The following is an 18,969-nucleotide window of genomic DNA, read 5'->3' as shown; positions in this document are numbered from 1 at the left end:
CTGCTGAAGTGACACCCATGTGCAAAATGGGAAAAAGGGATTGAGGACTAATGGACCTACAAGTAACTCAGCACATTGTTGAGTATTTTCTTTAAGATTTCAGATATAACTAAAAAAATGCTTTGTGGTTATCCTTTGCTTTGGAGGCTATTTTACTCTTGAATTTAGCTTTTGAAGACTTGACTAGCTATTTGATTTGCCTGTTGAGATTAATGAGGGATTCTGTTTCTCTGTTGTGCTCCATCACACTTACTTCTAGACAGGAATTTCTTCCTTCTGTTGTACAGTCTGTTTATGCTAGGGGTCCACCAGGGTGGCTTGTTTTTCTGCTAGACCTGCGTTTAGTTTGGTCAGGTACGGCCCTTTCCCTGCAGCTGTAACTGGTTGTACAGGGCATTCATGTAAACTTCTGTATAGACCTCATTGTTTTCAGGGTTAAGAGGAGCTTTAAAGTTACCTATGCTATCACTTAATAGAAGGTCATTTGTGCTGGAAAAATTCTTTAGGGTTTTAGGGTTTGCCATGGCTTCTACCATAACATTTATTTCAAATGACAGATTTAGGATCTGATTTTACCAATAAGAACATTATGCTGGGGGTGGGGGTGGGGGCAATACTCCTGTATGTTTGTGTGTACTGTGTCAAGGATTTTTCAGCCCCTGGTGGGAGTGCAGAGTTGCTGCTCCAGAGTACGTGCATTGACAAAGTCCAGGAATCACTGAGCCTGCATGTTAGTGGTTGTGTAGATTTTCCAGTTTATGGAGGGGTAGTTAAAATTATCCATATGTAGTGTGTTGGGCAGAATGGTAAGTGATTCTATTAACTTTATGTATGTGAAATGGTTTTCGTGCTTTGTGGTTGGGGATCTGTAACTAGCAATGTTATGGTGGGGGATTTTTTCCTATGGCCAACTGGACTTAAAGTAGCTCAAGCGAGTCATCCTGCTTGACCAGTCTAGAGGTGTGACTGTTTTTTGTGTAAATGAAAAAAAAAAAGAAAGAAACTAGTAGTCTTAAAACTTCATTGATGAGCTGAGTCAGAATCATTTCCAAAAATCATGATACCCAGGTAGTGTTCCAAAGCAACAAACCTTTATTCATCACAGACAAGTGATCCTCACTAACAAAAAAATCAGAAATACTTTACAATGTTAAGCATATCAGCTTTTATACACTTAAAAGTAGGTGTGGAAAATAAAGTCAAAGTAAACTTTATTGTCATTTAGAACTCCACACATGTAGCCTAAACGAAATTTCATGCATCAGCTCAATTCTTGAGATTACAAAGGAAAGTGAAACAACACATACAAGTAGAGCAATAAACATAACTAACAAAAACGATACTACTCCCATTACATACAAGAAAGAGCAGAGACATTTACCAACACTTATATACAAAAAGAATACCCTCCCTTGACTTAAATTAACTATCCATTTAAAGTAATACAAAACACACTACAGATTGAAATACCCAAGTTATTTGTCTAATATTGCACTTGAGTGAATTAAATAACACTGACTATGGATATAATAAATAAATGTTGCACTTACTTGGAATATATGTAAGTATATATTGCACAAATAAATAAAAATTGACTTATTATGTGTCCAGACTCCTGGGACTAGTGCCCGAGTTCAGAAGTCTAATCACTGTAGGATAGAAACTGTTACTGAATCTTGTAGTCCTGCAGTGGATGCTGCAATATCTCCTGCCAGATGTTTAAACAGTCCATGCACAGGATGTGTGTTGTCCAGTATTATTTTGGTGGCCTTTTGGATGTTTCTTGCAGAATAAAGATGTTATCGATGGAAGACTGGAACCTGTTACCTTCTCTGCAACCCTCACCACTCTTTGTAGCACCTTCCTTTCTGTAACTGTCCAGCTTCCAAGCCACACTGTGAAGTTGCAGGTGAGGATGCTCTCTATTGCACCTCTATAGAAGGTGGAGAGAATATGAGGAGGAAGATTATCTTTTTTTCAGCCTTCTTAAAAAGTGGAGGCGATTGTGCGCTTTCTTGTCAAGTTGGCTGGTGTTTCCTAACCATGAGATATCTTCTGATATGTGTACACACAGGAATTTCATACTGTTAACCCTCTCCACACTCTCACTATTTATACTGAGCACTGGGTAGATTGTTCTCCTTTTCCTGATGTCCATGATAATCTCTTTGGTGGGTGGCCATGGTGGTGCAGCAGTTAGCATTGCCACCTCACAGCAAGAGGTTTTCTAGTTCGATCCTCTACTGGGGTGCATGTGTAGTCTGCATGTCCTCCCTGTGGTTGCATGGGCTTCCTCCAGGTGCTCTGGCTTCCTCCCACATCCCAAAGACATGCTGTAGGTGGATTAGATACTCTAAATTAGCCCTAGGCGTGAGTGCATGCGTGCGTGCATGCATGTGTTTGCCTTCCATGGAAGGTTGGGCACCGAGCTGGCAACTTGACACCATAAAACTCCACTGCCAATCATGAGGGGCAGGTGATCCGCTGTGGTGACCCCTAACTGGGAAAAGCTGGAAGAAGATGATAATCTCTTTAGTCTTACTTATATCTGGGTCAAGGTTGTTCCCTTTGCACCAACTGATCAGAGATGCCATTGCCTCTCTGTACATCCTTTCATCTGTCTTTGTAATGAGCCCCACAGCTGTGGTGTCATCAGCAAACTTGATGATATGGTTGGACTTGTTCTTAGCATAGCAGTCGGGCATCAGGTTAGTGAATAACAATGAGGTGACAACACATCCCTGTGGAACCCCGGTGTTAGTCGTGATTCACTTTGATGTGTTCTTACTTGAACACATCTTCTGTGTTCTCTCAATCAGGAAGTCCAGGATCCAGTTACAGAGATGTTTGCCGATTCCTAAATGTGCCAGTTTTTTCTGTCAGCTTTATTGGTACCATCATTTTAAATGCAGAGCTGAAGTGTATGAATAGCATTCTCACATAGTTGTTTTTGCCCTCTAAATGCTCAAGAAAGATGTTTAGTGCTACTGATATAGCATCAACCATGGATCAGTTAGTTCTGTATACAAACTGCAGAGGGTTAAAATCAGAAGGTAGCCCCAAAAACAAATGTTTTTTAATCAGCCAATCAAAACATTTCATAACAGTGGAAGTCAGAGCAACTAGTCTGTAGTCGTTAGGGCTGGAGGGAGTGGTTTTCTCAGGTAGTGGGATGATGTTAGTTTTTTTTGTAACATGACGGTTCTTTTCCTATGGCAACAGAGGTGTTAAATATTTCCTTGAGCACTGTGCATAGTTGATCAGCACAGCCTTTTAACACCTTGCCCACTATGTTGTCTGGGCCAGCAGCCTTTCTGTGGATCACTCTCCTTGGCTCTCTTCTTACCTCCTCTGTGTTGAGGCTGAGTACTGCATCTTTCTCATCAGTGGGTATATTTAGTGCCAGCCTGTTGTTTCTTTCCTCAAATCTATCAAAGAAGATGTTCAAACTGTCCAGAAATTTGTTGCTGTCCTCACACTGTGCTGACCCGATTTTGTAGTCAGTGATCTTCTGTAGGCCTTGCCATAGTCTCCTATCTAAAAATATAAAAATATAAAACTATAAAATGATTTTTTTACATATAAATATGTTTTGTTTAATTTTAAATCAGCCTATTCCAGTCAAACAACATAAATAGGGCTGTAAAAGTGCATTTAAGAACAGCAAGTACCCACCCCCACACACTACTACTGATTAGAGCAAACTAAATCCTAGTTAAGGAAAACACTACCTATCTATTTGTAACCCACATTCCAAAATCAGGTATTAAGAAAAGCATAACATACATATAAAAAGACTGACTTTTAGCTAAAATCACTTTTGGCTAACTAATGCAATAAAGCCTTCATCAGGTCTATAACAAGAACTAAAATCATAGACACAGGCAGATAAGTAAAAAGAGCTAACTACAGATAGATAAAAGAAAAAAACCCAAAAGCTGTCTAACCATAAACATTATCTAATTAGAACACCATATGTATAAATATATATTTGTGTAATACTATCTAATAAGCATCCATCCATATGTATTAATGTGCATAAACACTAAGTTATTTACAGCTCAGAAAAAATGTGAATGCTTTGCAGTTGAGAGAAAAAAAAAAAGAAAAAAACACCTGTCATGATAGTTTTCATGTTTATAGCCCCCCAACAATATTTATACAATGAAAACCAATAGAAAAAAACACATAAAAATGCAGAAAATAGTAGATGAATTAAACTAGTAGTGTATAAAAGTGTGCAGGTGTGTGCATGAGTGTGCACCAGTATACTTAATAGGGGAATAAACTAAAACTTTATGGTAATAGTTCCATGACAAAATGTGTGCATTGAATCGACTATTTAAATCTCTGGTGTGAATGCAACAGTGTACTAAATCTAATCAAGTCAGAATTGAGGTTAAAGTAACTAAACAGATGTATATTTATACACATTATGCACGTTTTTTTTATTATTTTTTGTATCCTTGATACCTTTAGTACATAAAAATATTCCCTCACAAATTCTCTAAAAAAAAAAAAAATCTTGACAGATTGTGTGGCAGCTTACGTAAATTCAACACACTCTTAATAGAGCAATAATAAAGTCCTGATTTTCTGAATGCATTTAATTTCAGCTGTCAGCATAATTCATTTTTCTCCAAAACACCATTGATGTCCCCTTCAAGCTCATCCATTTCCACACAGTCCAAAATGATACATTTATAATCAGAATGTCTGGAGTGTTCTAATAAGTGTTTGGATAAGGCATTACTCTGGCATTTACATCTGATGTCAGAAAGATGACCTGAACTCCTCCTTTTCAGTTTATTCATAGTCATTCCCACATAGAATGCAGGGCAGTCATTACACTTGGCCCCATATACAACTTTTTCTGTAATACAGTTACCACCTGCTGAACATTTCTGGAAACACCTCCTCCTTTCATTTGTTTATGTTCAGATGTTGGCCTAAATGTGTAATAGGCATTATAACCTTGCAATGCTGGGGTGCTCTTCGCAACCTTGAGCCATGTCTCTGTAACTGCACAGCATTGTCTAGGGTGAAGAGAGCTTCCTGGGTATGCAGTTTGTTTTTAACACTCCTAACACTGAGCAGTAGTACCTTCAGCTTCGCATTAGAAGAAATTATTACATTGGTAAGTCTGTGGTTTGGCACTGGGTAAAAAACTTGAGCAAGAGGGAATGTATAAATATTTGGGAATTGATGAAGGATCAACAATAACGCATTAACAAATGAGAATAAAACTTAGTAAGGACTACTTCAAAGGACTTAAATTAATCCTGAAAACAGCTTTGACATCTAGAAACAAAATCCAAGCTATAAACCAATTTATTCTTCATGCCCTAACTTACAATTTTGGAGTGATTGACTGGCCCCAAAAAGTGCTAGACAGATTAGATAGGAAAATAAGAAGGACGTTTCATGCTCACCAAATGATTTATAAAAACCAGTGCATACCAAGATTATATATTCCCCGTTCTGAAGGAGAGATGGGCCTGCTTGAAATTGATTACATGTATAGCTCTGCAATCGTGGGATTACACACATATCTGCTGACCTCACAAGACCCAAAAGTAGTGAAAGTTTTGAAACATGAGGAGAATAAATCTAAGATGACTTCCTTGCTTAGGCTAGCAGAAGCATATTGGATTCATGCAGGAATAGAAATCAAACCAGAAGTAGATAAAAATCAGTCGACAAGTAAATGTGCCAAAAAACAAAAGAAAGAATATAAGATGAAGGACCAGATGAGAAGGCAAGAAAAGTGGAAAAAACATAAATGTAGTTGCAAGTTCAGAAAATGTCTGGAAGAACCTCATGTTGGTCAGGAATGAAGGCAGGGATGGTTAAGGAGAGGTGAATTTAAACCAAGAGATGAAAGGTTAATATTGGCAACCCAAGATAGTAGGCCAAGTACACGTTGGTTTACAAAATCCATTGAACATGTGGGAGAAACAGACAAATGTAGGTTTTGTAAAACAGAATTGGAAACAGTTGCACACCTTGTTGCTGGTTGCGACATACTAATGGCAGAAGGACTGTATACTGAAAGGCATAATAATGTGACGAGACTGTTGCCCTGGGGATTGTGCAAACATTATGGTACTGAAATGCCTGAAAAACACTGGAAATATGAGCTACAAAGCATCATAGAAAATGATGAAGTCTACATCACATGGGATCATCTATTACCAACAGTTCAAAAGATAGATGGTAGAAAACCAGATATAGTGGTCCAGGAAAAGAAGACAAAAGTAGCATTGATCATTGAAATTGCCACACCCAGTGACTACAGTGTCCTGCGTTGAGAGAGACACAAAGTCATAAAATATCAGGATTTGCAAGCAGAAACAAGAGCAATGTGGAAGCAATATACCCAGATAGTTCCAAAAGTAGTAGGAGTAATGGGTATTATAAAAAAGAGTCTACATGTAACTCCATACGAATTGCAGGAGTCATTACTGGGCACATTGCGAGTGCTGCAAAGAGCACTTTTGGCTGACATCAAAGAGAGAAACAATACTAATTTCATGAACTTTAATCATACTTTGACTTAGGAATGGGGTCCATTTCTGTCATAGTATTAGAAACCCAAAAGATTTGGAGAAATTAAAAAAAAATGCAGAGCAGTCATTACACTTGGCCCTATATACAATTTTTTTCTGTAATACAGATACCACCTGCTGTAAATTTCTGGAAACACCTCCTCCATTCATTTTCTCCTGTTCAGATGGTGACCTGAATGTGTAATAGGCATTATAGCCTTGCAATGCTGGGGTGCTCTTTGCAGCCTTGAACCAAGTCTCTGTAACTGCACAGCATTCTCTGGGGTGAGGAAAGCGTCCTGGGTGTGCAATTGGTTGTTAAGACTCCTAACACTGTGCAGTAGTACCTTCAGCTTTGCATTAGCATAAATTATTACATTGGTAAGTCTGTTGGCTTGGCACTGCCTAAAAAAGGCACTATGGGTGTGGCTAATGCCTTGGCCACTATTCAAAAGCCCAATGGTGACAGGTATAGACCATCTCTCACAAAGTAGAGTGGTCTGTTGATCATGTTGTCCCAGGCTGACAAACAATGAATCCCCTTGGAATTATACCAGTAGCTAAGCTAATTATTGAAGTCAATCATTTTATGCCTGTATTGTGGTATCATTCTTGATGAGGGTAGAATGTTGTTCAATGTGAAGCTCATACCAGCCTGCAACCCATATTGAAAGAGGTCCAGCATGCCTCTCTTCATATAGTCCAGGGATGTACATCTCAGGTCATTCACACCCACATGGACTATAACTGAATCATACTGCTACATGTGGTTGAGTGACCTGAGTGCCTGCATGATTTAGCAAATCCTGATCCCTGACAGTCAACTGACTGCAACCCTCTCTTTATCCAACCTGGAGGGGAGGGAGTATGTGCATCTCACAATGGAGTCTCTTATAAACAAGATGCTTGAATGTGTGGTGTTTCACCTCAGGGGCTTACTTGTGGAGACACTATGACATGTATTTTTATGTGTAGTGGTTGGTGCTGACTTTCTTTTGTTTGTATGTGGTTTGTGAGGGCAGCATATGAGAGGCCTCTGAGGTTTTGGTAAGTTACTTATGAGCACCTCCACATATGTGTGTTTATTTACCCAGACCTTATTTAGTGATGGAAATGATGTGTGTGTGTTGACAACCTGTTTGTCAAATAATTTGTCAGTATGTGAGAGTCGTGTCTCAATTTTCATAGTGTAACTACATCTCCCACATACTGTGTTTGTTTCAGGATTAACTCATTCACTCTGGAACAGCTCAGAAAATGCTGCCTGCTTACTTCCACCATAGGAACAACAGTGCAGCCTGAGGTCATTTTCAGAAAATCCATTTGTAATACCATGCAGAAAAGAACTCTTCATAACTTTTTAGCTATAAGAGCTAGACTAAAAATGTAAAAGCGAAAGTTGTTCAGCAGACACTGACCTTTCCAACAGTGTAAATGTTGATAGTGCATATTAAATTCATTATTAAATATTTGGCAAGCAGTGCTGATTTTGTGCATATTTTTTACCTTTTTGGAAAAGCAAAGCACAATATCTTCATCAATGTACCATGTAGACCCATACACTTTGTATTTAATTTGTTTGTATGAATGTCAGCTTTAAAATGATACATTAACCATTACTGTGTGATGCTCCTTTACAGAGATATTTACAGAAATATGATTACTATAATATTTCTCATAATTAATAAATAAACAAATCATAATATATCATCACCTGTAACAGACAGAGGCTACATATCAGTGTACAGGTTGTGTGGCTCAATGTTAGCTTCAAAATAATGCATAATTTGTGTCATCACCCTGATCCCTTGCAAAGATATGGGCATAATAATGAGCAGTATTGGAAATGTATAATTTTCATAATCCTACAAGACTAAACAAACTGTAATATCTGCACATGTGTAGAGTACACAGACACAGTTCTTTTACCATGTTGTAAGGAGTAACACTGTCTTCAAAATGAGGTATTACTTGGTACACTGACATGTTCCATTGCACAGTTATTTACCAAAATATGAACAAAAAATCATAATTTCCATAACATAAGTCTGAAACAAACTTTGATATCTGCACATGTGTACAACATATAGGCCCTGTTCTTTTACCAAGTTGCAACTATCAATACTGTCTTCAAAATGAGGTTTTACTTAGCACATTCAGATGCTCCCTTGCAAAGCTATTTACCAAAATATGAAAAAAAAATCATAATTTCCATAGCCTAAGTCCAAAACAAACTTTGATATCTGTACATGTGTACAACATACAGACGCAGCTTTTTACCATTTTGCAAGTATGAATACTCTCTTCAAAATGAGGTATGACTTAGCACATTCATATGCTCCCTTGCAAAGTTATTTACCAAAATATGAAAAAAATCATAATTTCCATAACCTAAGTCTGAAACAAACATTGATATCTGCACATGTGTATAATATACAGGCACAGTTCTTTTACCATGTTGGAACTATCAATACTGTTTTCAAAATGAGGTATTACTTAGCACACTGACATGCTCCCTTTCAAAGTTATTTACCAAAATATGAAAACAATAATAATTTCCATAACCTGAGTCTTAAACAAACTTTGATATCTGCACATGTGTATAATATACAGGCACAGTTCTTTACCATGTTGGAACTATCAATACTGTCTTCAAAATGAGGTATTACTTAGCACATTCAGATGCTCCCTTGCAAAGTTATTTACCAAAATATGAAAAAAAATCATAATTTCCTTAAAAGGAGTCCTAAAAAATGATATCTGTACATGTATACAGCATTCAGACCCAGTTGTTTTACCATGTAGATACACATGATTGTAAATATACACATTACCTTTGGACTGTTTTCAAGCCATCAGCCTCTTACACCATGCAGAAGTGCTCACCTTCCTGACTGCAATAAATTATAATGTATAGTAACTACATGTATAATAACTACATTATATCCCATGTATAATATGGTATAACTTGAGAGTGTGTTTTATAGTTTTGCACATTTTTCCAGTATGCAATGAAACTACATATGAACCATTCATGACAAAACTGCCCAAGTCAGGCATAAACTCTCTCCTAAAGCCTAGCCACAATGACACCCCACACCCCCTAGGCACTTCTAAAAACAACCCAAAACAGATTGCTGAGGCCTTCAATACCTTCTTCACTGAAACTGTCCAGCCTCTAGCTAACCAACTAGCCCCAAATATCTTCTCTCGGTCCCCCTCTACTAACACTTCCATTCCCACCTTTCAACTGCAACCTGTACTCACTTCACTTATTTGTTCTCTTCTCCACAAATTTAAAACCTCCTCGCCTTCTGCTGACCTTTTACCAGCTCAGTTTCTAAAAATTGCCGCCAATCCATTAGCCTATCCCATTTCCATTCTGATTAACAGAACCATTGTTGAAGGCTGCATTCCTTCACTTTGGAAAATTTCACATATCATTCCCCTGCACAAAGGAGGGATCTCTACAGAACTCTCAAACTACAGTCCCATAGCCTTACTCTCCCCCTTAGCTAAAATCATGGAGAAATGCATCCAAAAACAACTTCTTAAAGATCTGTTAAACTGCAACCTACTAGCTGACTGTCAACATGGCTTCAGGCCTTACCACAGCACCACCTCAGCCCTTCATTCCTTTACTGACTGCATCAACAAAAAAACGGAACAATGACATACTAACCTCTGCTCTCTTTATTGACCTTTCCAAAGCTTTTGATATGGTCAACCACCAGATACTATTAAACTTACTTAAAACTTTTGCTTTTGACTTTGGTGCAATAAAATGGTTCAAATCATATCTTCTTAACAGACAACAGGCAGTGCACTGGGAAAACAGCTTATCCAACCTCCTACCTATTACCCTTGGAGTCCCCCAAGGATCAATACTGGGCCCCCTTCTGTTCACAATCTTCATCAATGATCTACATACCAGTCTGTCCTCTGCTACCTGTATACAATATGCTGATGATTCTACTTTGATTTGTTCTGCCAAATCCCCCTCTGAATTGCACTCTATCACCCAACAGACTTTCCAAAATGTTGAAAATGTTTTTTAAACAGATACCTAATCTTAAACCACAAGAAAACCAAACTATTACTTTTTGCCCCCACCTGAAAATCCTCTCCACTCAACTTCTCTGTCTTCTCTAGTAATGGCACCTACATATCCCCTGACCCTTCCACCAAGCTCCTCGGAGTACAGATAGACAACAACCTATGCTTTGACTCTCACATTAACAGCACAATAAAACTAGTCAACAGAAACCTTGGCTCCTTGTTTAAAATTAAACCATTTCTTATACCATTATCCAGAACTTCCATAGCATATACCCATTTGATTTTTACCCTACTGTATGCCTCCTCCATCTATACATATCTGTCCAAAACTAACCTCTCCAAACTAACTATTGCCTACAACAGTATTGTCAGATTTGCCTCTGGCTCTACCTTTAGAACTCACCACTGGCTAAACTTAAAACAACTGGGATGGCTAGAACTGCCACATCTCATCTTATTTCACCAGCTCTCTTTAGCCCATAAAATCCTCTACAAACCTACCAGCACCCCTATACTCACGACTCTCATTAGCCCTTATTGTAATCTCAAAAGTCTGTGTTCCTTTAACAAACTTCTAATATCTACCTGTAAATCCAACAACTTAGCAGGCAATTCCTTGTTCTCCAACACAATTGGAAAAGCCTGGAACTCCCTTCCATCCAAACTCACTGCTCTCTCCACTCTTCCCAGCTTCAAATTCCAACTCAAAACTCACCTCCTAACTCACTGGCTCTACCCCTGCACTAACCCTGACTAGATACCATTCTGCTCCTAGAACTCTCACTTATCTTGCTTCTAATCTTTTCAAAAACTTACTACTAAATTCAAATTCAAATTTTCCTCGTGATGTTCTTATTTTGCTTATTGCAGACACTGTAAAAAATATTTTTTTTTCTCTGAACTATATGTGTAACTTTTCTTAATGTTAAATGCTTTTAATGATTAATGCTCAATGTTTAATGTATTTCACTTGGAGCTTTTCTCCCCGGGCCTCTGCTGAAAATGGACATAAATCCAGTTGAACCAGCCCGGTCAACAAATGTAAAATAAAATAAAAATAAAAGTCAGGAAATGTCAACTATGAAAGGACATACAAACTTCTGTCATTGCAATCCACCAATAACAGTCAATATGCTCAATCTCTGTAAAAGTAAAAGTCATCTGAATAATTCCACATGTAACTAATGAAAAGGTTGCTGCTAGCAAACAACTATATATTTCAATGTTTCATCTACAAATTCAGTGCCTGCTGGTATGCTAGTAATATTGCAATAGGGAATGGATGGAAAACTGAAAACAGGTTCATAGTTACTAGGCATGTCATGTATAGGAGGACACACACACACACACACACACACACACACACACACACACACACACACACACACACACACACACACACACACAAATATATAACTATTTACAGCTGTATGAATGAAATGCACAATTATACAGCCATACGTGCATTATTAAAACCTTATGACATCACATTACAGTTTCACACTAAGTACCAGCCATTGTCCCTATTCTACATTATGAGGTTAATGAAGAGATGCTCAGTTATACACATCTGGGTGCCACGTGAGGCTTTAACTATCTTGCATACCCAAGTGGGGCTACAGCTTAGTTCTGATGACATGTGCATCCTTCCATGGCCTTGCTACTCTTTGTGTATACTTTATCAATAGTGTCTTCCTCCTGCAAGTCATGAAACCAAGGTCTGCCTCAGCAAGCCGCGTAGCCATTTAAAAGTGTGTTGTGGCAGGTTAAAGAGCTGAGAAGACTTTACAGGTGGATGACGCCTTACCTCTTCCAGGCAGGAAGCCCAGCTTGATCACCTGCTGCAATCCTGCATGCAGGTAGTTACCAGCCTGATGGGCCACAGTATAGCCATCACCATCTCCTACCAGCAGCACATAACAGATGTGCTCAACTAGCAGGCCCCTCTCATTAGAGTAGGGTGTAGGCCCTGTCACTGGCCACTAATAAATCCATAACACCTTCTTGTCTGACTTTACATTTCACATCATGATGGTTTGCACTCAGCATGCTGCCCATAACTGCCATCCAAGTGTACCTGCATCCCATTATGTCACAATCCACCACCTGTGCTGTGACCATGCTCTCCTATTACTTGTCCATCCACTCTCTCTAAATATGCACACACAAAGGTACCTATCTTGTTGTGTCTGCTGAACAATGCATTAAGCCACCATTGGATGTAAATATCTGATATTAGCAGCACTTATTGTTACCATCAGATATTTACATGTGTTTGTCTTCTTTAACTCGGTTTAAAAAAATGCTCAGAAATCTAAGAATATGCGCAGGCTGTTTGAGCAACGTAAATAAATTAAACAAGTGAAGTACAAAAAAACTGCATTTTAATGGAGATGGCGATGACTGTGTGTGTGTGGGGGGGGATGTGTGTATGTGTACAATTGTCTTTGAAAGGAGTGCTCTTTTTGGATACTGGGAAAAAAAGAAGTACATTCCTCTTTGGAAAGACTGATGATGTCACCATCCTGCAAATACAGATGGAGAAGGGAAACCATCCAGTAAAGCAAATAGCATGCCGTGTTAATGCATCTCTGTCTAGTATCATAACATGGCTAGGTAGGGGCTTGAATCCTGCAAACGCTGACTGTGTGTGTGTGTGTGTGTGTGTGTGTGTGTGTGTGTGTGTGTGTAATTGTCTTTGAAAGAAGTGCCCTTTTTGTAGACTGGGAAAACACACTAAAAGAGGTACATTCCTCCTTGGAAAGACTGATGATGTCACCATCCTACAAATACAGACGGAGAAGAAAAATCACCCAGTAAAGCAAATAGCGTGCCATGTTAATGCATCTCTCTCTAGAATCATAACATAGTTAGGTAGGGGTTTGAATCCTGCAAACGCTGACTGTGTGTCTGTCACTGTTGGTCAATGCAGTGTGGGTTTTGCTTTTACTATGGTATGACATATTATGATTACAACAGTAAGTGCATTGCACACATCAGGTATCTGCGTGGCAAAAATATAAGTGTACATGTCCCCTCAATCAGTACATAGGTGTGAAGCCTGCATACTACATGAATACATTTGTTTCCATTGACAGGTTGTGCCGCTGCTTCTCAGATCGTAGGTCACATATGTATGTATGTGACAAGGCCATCCACTGTCGTGATCTGTGGCCAAGGTCATCTGTGCCACACACACCCATGACAGTTACTTAAGAGTAGTGTGAGTGAGGGTATATGCCTGGGGTATATTTCAGACATGTTCATACACAACAACAACTGCCAATAATGGACAGTCTTTATAGGTGTACAACTGCCTTGTGGATATGCATTCAGGCCTCTAATGTCTTATGTGATACACCTTGGGACACCACAATATCTATGGATATGTGGATACCAAGGGACACATGACATAAAATGAGGCTGTATGTACACATTGGCACCCAACATACATGTTGAGGGCTACCACCTGTATGGTACTGACAGGATAGTATGTATAGCACATGTGGATGACTATGCCATAGTCAGCTTACTGCTATACAGCATGTATCAGACAACAGGTATCTGTCTGTATGATACCCTTGTGTAGGATATGCATCCCATCCAGGGAATGCAATGTAGGCCAATGAATGCATTTCCAGATTTGGATGGACACATCCCTAGTGTGTTTGCAGGTACCTAAGGGGGCTATATGCCAAACAGGTGTGGTCACAGGAATGGGTGGCGGTCATTACCTCTGGTTAGTGTTATAGTGTAGCACCAGAAGGATCCAACTGTTACTGCGTTCCCTACGACTGTGTGTCATTTGTCAGGACATCATCCAATGATTGCTTATAGTCATGCTGTTGAGGTTGTGTATACTACCAGACCGCAAATCATTGACAGATATTAACGGTATCACCCACAGCATAGTGTCAACCCATGTCATACACACATGTCTACCCACGTTAGTACATAACTGTAGTAGAATGCATACTGGCCATTGAAAGATACTATGAGATGTTAACAATGTGTACAACAGGGTATGCCGCATGTCCCATGTGTCCACTATGCATGTACATGCAGACAGTGCACACCCACCATGTTCACAGATGTACACTTGCTAATCTGTACTGCACACATCACACACGTACTGTCCACTCAGTAACACATGTTGGCAACACATTACACTTCAGCCAAGTGGCACATGGGTGGATAATACATACTCAGACCTAACAGTGGTGTAAACAATGCTACATTGACAATCAGAGCTTTGATGCATAATGTCTGCTCAGATATACCTACAAGGATGTCATTACACTTTCCTGTTGACAACTTGCTAATATTGCTACACTGCTATAGTGTCACCCTGTGCATCAGCACCATGTTAGCATGTTCCTCTGTCAATGTTACAGATGACAGGAGGCGACACAGGTATCATCATATGCACAGGTCGTTTTGTTGTTTGCCAGAGCCTGACATTAACCCATCCAATCGACATGTTTGTGTGTGTGTGTGCATGTGTGTGTGTGTGTGTGTGTGTGTGTGTGTGTGTGTGTGTGTGTGTGTGTGTGTGTGTGAGGAACAACAGTACAGCATGGGCCAATGTTGATGTAATGTGTTTGTGTATGTGTGAGCCCTAGTTGTTTGGTTAATGTGTGTGTGTCTGCATGCACACAGCTCCACCATGTGACTGCCATATACGGTAGTTTGTGGGACAGCCACAGATTGTACCTGCTAGGCTGTACAGATCACTGTCTCCGGCCACGGACACAGTACCTGCGCCTGGCAGGGTTGCTACGGATACTATCGTGTACCAACCCTGACTGGGTACTGTCATCAGAGGCAGAGGTATGATGACTGGACCCATGTCCCTGCTGGGACTGGCCAGAGCCACGTGCACGTGGTCTACTGGGATGGTCAATGGACAGGCCAGCCCCATCATTGCTGGGGCTGGTACTGAATCTACGGGAGTGGCTGTGAACTGTGGGCCGTCCGCGACCACTGCCAGCAGTTGCTGTTGCTGGCATGCATCCGTGTCGACGTCGCAACCATCCCGCACAGTCCTGGCTCATGGAACACATATTGTGGAGGGCATCTAATGTCTCCCCCCAACATCTATCAATGACCTCAGTGTAAGTCTGGATGGCACCAGCAAGGTCACGGATGCTGTCATTGATAGCGGTGTAATGTGCCCTCTGCGCCCTAAGTCCCTGCCTGGTGTACCGTCCCATACGTGCCTGAGCCTGCATTACAGCCTGGAACATACTGGATGTTGTAAGACCTGTGAGGGCACACCTGCCGGGGGCAATACAACCAGCGGTGCTTCCCCAAGAACCCCTGGACCTCCGCAAATGTGGTACCATTCCAGGAATACGGCTATGGCTGCTGTGAAGGGATGCAAGTGCCATGGGTACCGCACTCTCCTGGTCAATGCCAACTGTATGCTGTCCCTCGCCTATGGCTATTGGTGGTGAGGGATGTATTGACAGTATGAGTGTGCACATAGATGGGGTTGAACGCTGTGTACTGTCGACTGGCGGACCAACGACAGACCCTGTTAAACCTTCCTGTGCCAAAATACATGTCTCATCATCACCACTATTCGTGGCAGTGGCTTCAGGTTCCCTGCTGCTTTCGGCCACCCCTAACTCAGCACCTGTGAGAGGAAGACAGGAAACACACTTTACGGTCTGCACATGAACACATGCACACATGCACACATGCACACATGAACACATGCACACATGCACACATGAACACATGCACACATGAACACATGCACACATGCACACATGCACACATGCACACATGAACATGTGCACACATGAACACATGAACACTAATACACTCCTCACTACAGCACATACACACACACACCAGCAATCCAACACATACTCTATAGTGGGTGAATGTGGGTGTCAGTATCACAAGGTAAACAGCCACCACACACATGTCAGCATGCAGAATATGTGTTGCACAAGGCCATGCAGTGCAAGTGTAGACGCCCCTATTTAATGGCAGTATACATGGCTTAGATGCAACTGGGTAGTTCAGTGGTTGGCTACACCCTGGAACACAATGTGTACATGGACACAACATTGCTGTGCAGGTATTATCAGCTCTGCAATGCCCTGTGCACCATCACTTACAAGTATACATGCCATGGCTGCATGTGTTATCTGAGTGACACATAGATATCCATGTCTGAGTACAGTGTGTGTGTCCATAGCAGATAATAGTGGGCACGGGTGTAGCACATGCATGCTATGTACACACATGGGATGAGTGGTGCATGTTGACAGGAAGGAATCCCAATGCTCGACATGGCCAGTGTACAGTGGTTATGGTGAGTGTGGGACATATTGCAGATATGTTGGTGCCAGACATGGCATGGCATGCTACACAACTGCAACATTAAACACCACACATACCCAATGTGTGTCAAGTGACCTATACACCCACTAGCATTCCAGGACATATATGTGACACTTGGAATGGCGACTGCTGTGCATATTGTGTATACTGGCATATGTAAGCACACACACAACATGCTATGCATATTGTGTATAGGTGCATATGTTTGCACACACACAACACTGAGGTGCAAAGCAATGACTGCTATGAGTAGTACTGTGGTCACTGTAACTGGATGGGGTGTAGTACCCTGTGCCATCATCAACATGCATCTTGTGGTCACTCACAGCTACTAATGTGTGCAAGACCACCACCTAGCATGCTGTACCTGAACTGCAGTGCTGTGGCTATGTTCACAATTACACTGCCACCTTGTACATGGGTGAGTGAGGTGCCCAATAGGGAGCATTGCCTAACATGACTGTGTTATGTGTTGCAGAGTGTTGCACAGCCCCATGATAGGCCTCTACCCCTGAGGTACATCATGTGTGTGTGCATGACATGTGGGATACTGAAGTGTGACCTTACAGTGGGTGTGTGGTGATGCCAAATGTAGCATGTTTTCGTGTACTGCGTATGATAAATGTGTTTTGTTGTGTACAGCTGTAGCAACTATGCATATCCAATGTGCAGTACAGTGTTGCCACAATTATGTCTGCTGCACTGTGCATTGCATGTGATTGAGTCAGCTACTGACTTTACTGAGATGATTGATGTCTCACAGCAAACATGCACAGCATGCATTATGCGTAGGTGTGTTACGTGTACATGGCCTACACCTCACCTATGACATGCATATTTCATTACCAATTTTAAAGTGTTAACACACTTACCAGCATGTATCGTCTGCCCTGCTGTCACACCAGGGGGACCTACAAGAATATGACACAGTTTGTCAGTGGCCACAACTGTGGCATTGCTACTGTGAGTGTGCTAAACTACAGTGGAACAACAGTCAACAGTCACAGGTGTACAGATACAATTCCAAATATCAGTACTGCACATGATAGGCAGCACAACTGCTAAACACACAGTACACATCTCACATATGCATATTCTAACAATACAGGTAATGGTAGCCTACAGCTAGGGCATATTACCTGCACGCTCCATGTCATCCTGCTGTGTGGCTCCGGCCTCCATGATGACACATTTGTGATGCTGTTACTTCTGTAGGCCAGGAGCCACCATGCTTAGGAGCAGCTCCTCCACTCTGGTGAGGGGAGGATGTATGGCCACCCCACCACCTGTGGCAAGCTGTTGCCTATGGATATCAGATGCACGCTGCCAGACATGTCTAATTAAATCACTGCAGTGATGGCGTACCTGCTCATATGTCCGGTTATGCATGCCTATGTCATTTACCCGGTGAACAAGTTCTTGCCACAGTGCAGTGCGCTCATGGTGGTGCTAGCTGGCCCTGGAAAAAAGCAGTTTATAGTGCTGCACCAGGCTGTTCTGTATTTCCTGCTCCTCTGCAGCTGTATATGATGGATTGTGTTGATGAGCCATTTCCCTGGAAGACAATTAAACGATATGTGTGAGCAAGTCATGTGGTACACTTAACATTATGAAGTACAGATATCACTTAACTGCCATATATAGCATCTATCTGTCTACCAGAGGATACACACTTTCAATACCACATATCAGTGCTCAGCCCACAACTGTCTGACAGTGCCTGCCACACTCCATATAACAAACCAGTATACACCAGTAGTCAGCACACTGTTTGGGATACAATGCACAACCTCGCCCCGGGGGTACATATCAAGCTAATGCATGAAAAAATATGTCATCCAATGCAATGAATGTAATGTACATTTAAAGTATTACCAGTAAACCACCCTAGTCTTTGATGCCATATCCCTACCTAACATATGTGCACAGTTGTTAATATAGCTGGCATACTGCTGTAACAGAATACACATGTTGCTAGGTACACACACATACCTTGTAACACACA

The sequence above is a fragment of the Protopterus annectens genome, chromosome 2.part1, assembly GCF_019279795.1.
Source record: "Protopterus annectens isolate FY-2018-M chromosome 2.part1, PAN1.0, whole genome shotgun sequence".
NCBI classification, from domain to species: Eukaryota; Metazoa; Chordata; order Ceratodontiformes; family Protopteridae; genus Protopterus; species Protopterus annectens.
Note: the sequence above shows the minus strand (reverse complement) of the source record.